General features: G+C 50.1%; 1 long non-coding RNA gene across 1 annotated transcript; it reads right to left on the bottom strand.

Moving 5' to 3' along the window:
• Positions 1-819: 819 nt before the first annotated feature.
• On the bottom strand, positions 820-3129 carry LOC103256228. The gene is made up of 2 exons (XR_504064.2): positions 2952-3129; positions 820-1671 (listed from the first exon to the last, which is right to left on the bottom strand). It is a non-coding gene; the product is annotated as an uncharacterized LOC103256228 (long non-coding RNA).

Genomic DNA, 3129 nt, shown 5'->3' with positions numbered 1-3129 from the left:
GGTTTTGGGCTGTCTAGTGGCTGGCACAGATTGAGAGGAGCCCGCCAGGCACTGTCTTGGAAAAGGAAGTCATGTTCTCACCACAGTAGTCTGTGTGCTTGTCGAGGGAGTCCTTTCTGCTTTGCAGGGGGGTCAAAGGTATAGCAATGGCCACTCTCACACCTGAAAACTGAACTAAGGGGACGTGACAAAGGGTGCCGCCTGCAGAACAGAGGGGACCAAGGGACGACTCAAGCCACGATCTGACACACATCCCAGAGTGGGAAGCAAGGGTTGTGTTGCTAAAACTCTCTTTTGTGTCCACAGCTACCGTGAGGTACTTCTGACCCTAAGCCAGCAGAGGGGAGCCTCTCACTGCTCTGTCTGCACTGGCTCACGGGGTTTTCAGCAGGATGGAGGTCATCAAGCAAGATCTTCAAATGGCAGCCTGTGCCCTACTGCAACGGTTCCTTGTCTTTGTTGCCATGGAAACCCCTGGGACACAGCCACAAAGCTAACTAGGTGCCGTTTTCTTTTCAGATCCTTGGATTCCCCAAGGGACGTCAGCCGTGAAACGACTCACGCCCCTGTGGCAGGGCTAAGGCAGTGATCATTCTAGAACAGGCTGAAGGCTGTAAGCACCCCAGATGGACTACGCGGCACCCGCTGCTGGCAGACAGCGGGAGCCAGGAGTATCTCCAGAAGGCTGGCCCATGTCCATCTAGAGGTGAGGCCGGTCAGTCCTGCTATGTTATGGGACAGTGAATTTTCCAAAGAAATAGTCTCCTGCACCGTGGAGGACAAGACACGCTAATAACAAAAGGTTCTGACATTTGAGCATAGAGAAACGAGGAACAGACTGTGGTTGCTTGGCTGAGTCCACAAAACATGCCAAATGCCTGCCACAGCTGACACCTTTTATTTTAACAAAAAGCTTTTCAAGTATACTGGGAAGGGCCGGGTGATTTGTAACATGGGAGCTGAGTCCTCACTGTGGTCACGGCAGAGAGTGTGATCACCCTCTGGAAACACTTGGGGACTCGCATTCGGTCTGAAGTCTGCCCACATGAAACTCTTTGTCTTACATGAGTTGAAAAGCCACATTTCCCTCCTCTCATAGGCTGAGTACAATATTGAAAACAAAGAAGGAGTGCAAAAAAGTGATCAATACAAAAAAGTAAACATATCAGTTTTAATTGTCAAGATTATTCCAGGGCAAGAGTTCACTTCCAATCACTTCTGTCTGGTTCTTGTTCCGAAGTGGCCCAGCCAAGATGATCATTCCAGTTTATTCTCAAATTTGCGCTGGATCTTCTGTGCCCTCCCCAATTTGGCAGACACGGAGGGAGGCGGTCCTGCTGTTTCCTCAGCAACAAATTGTTATTAAGTCCAAACACAAGTCAACCTTGGTCGATCGGCACCAAACAAACCGTCTCCCTCCGAGTCCCCGGGTGCAGACAGACGTTTACTCTTCACCAATGTACAGACCTCTTCTTCATTCCAGTGTTAGCTTCCTCCAGGCTTCAGCTGAGAGCACATCTGAGGTCATAAGGCCACTCGGATACAGTGGTGCTTGAGTTTGCAAGGCAGGACTCCTTTGTTCAGCTGGTAGAAGTCGACCAGCTGGATCAGGTCGGAGAATTTGGTGTTCCCGTCATCCAGGCTGAAGAACGTCTGCCCATCGTCCTCACACTGGAGAGACACAAGAACACTTGCTCGGTTAGAAATCCTGACCTCCATGGACAAAGCAGGGCTGTGGTCAGCAGAAGCTTTGGCTGCCCACGGTTTGGTTCTTCCGGGACACACCTGGAGTCAGCAAGGTGGGCTAGGAAAGACGAGGGGTGGGAAAGTCGGGAGCAGAGTGTTTATGCTGGGGCTGCCATGCCCTGAGTGAGTGATGAGTGCTGGGTGGTAGTGGAGACTGCTGGGACGGCTGGCTCTCCAGCTCCCCTGAGGTGGTTGACGAGAAGAGTTGTAAGTGGCTCCCAGCTCACCTGGCTCATGGGAATTAAGTGCACTAGGTCACGCATAAGTTCTCACCACACACTGCATGCCCCACAGAGGGTGCATAGACCTGGATCTTTGCTACATAACCTCAGGCTGCCTCTGCAAGGCTGCAAGGTTCACTTTGCTTTCATGAGGAAGCAACTGCTAGATTACTATGAGGGATCAACAAGATTATGCAGGCAATGCATCTCTTTTAGGGCCTGGAATATGTGGCAGCTCTTTTTACTAAAAGGAGGAATGCCACACTGTGGCCGAGCAGGAACGACATTCCTCCTGTCTCCCTGAACTCCGTGAGTTTACACTCGATGACTGCCCTACAGTGCAGAATGAGACAATCACCCCGCCTGCTCACATGGAATGTGTCAGCTTTTAGCCTTGGCTGATGAGCGGATGTAGAACGACTTGGCTCTAAAGCCATGGCTACAGCCAAGCGTACCTCCCACTGCTTGCTTTCACGTGCTGCGAGATTTTGTGGTTCAGTCCCACGTTACTTTTCTACACTGTAGGACTGGGGGTTACTGGGAAGAACAGCATCACCTACTCTGCCCACCACAAAATACATTTCTGTTTTATGTTTTAAGCTAGAACTACAATTCCTGGGACAAGAATATACTGCAGTAGGAAACACAAAGGGTTGTGAACGTGCCGCTTTTCCTTGAATAGTAATTTCTGTTTGCACATGATGCCTGGAAAGCCTGGGCTCAGCCCTGGACTTGGCGCCTTTCCCCAGACTGGTGCAAAGCAAGGTGCTGCAGGCTGTTCGCTTCACTTTCCTCCTCTGTAAAGTGGGTGCATCAGAACACGCCAGGAAGCCAGTGACGGCATGCCTGTTTGTCGTAGCATGCTGCCTCCTTTCGATCACAAGAGCTAACCACGAGGCCCACGGCTGCCTCGTGAAAACTGCATTAAGAATGAAACCAAAACAACACACACATAAGGCATGGTCTGAAGATGTCAATACTTACTGGTAAAATCTGGAAATTTTTAATTTTCTGGTGATGACACAGTGTGAGTACAAATGCCTTTGGATTACTCTGGCTGTCACGGAGGAGAAAAAGCCTGGGGAATGGAAAACAATTGATTGCTCAAAATTTTGAAAATCCAGAACGAATCTCACACACACACACACACACACACACACAC

Source organism: Carlito syrichta, unplaced genomic scaffold (genome assembly GCF_000164805.1).
Source record: "Carlito syrichta isolate Samal-C Ts95f unplaced genomic scaffold, Tarsius_syrichta-2.0.1 Scaffold289114, whole genome shotgun sequence".
Lineage (NCBI taxonomy): Eukaryota > Metazoa > Chordata > Mammalia > Primates > Tarsiidae > Carlito > Carlito syrichta.
This window is presented reverse-complemented; position numbering and strand designations above follow the sequence as displayed.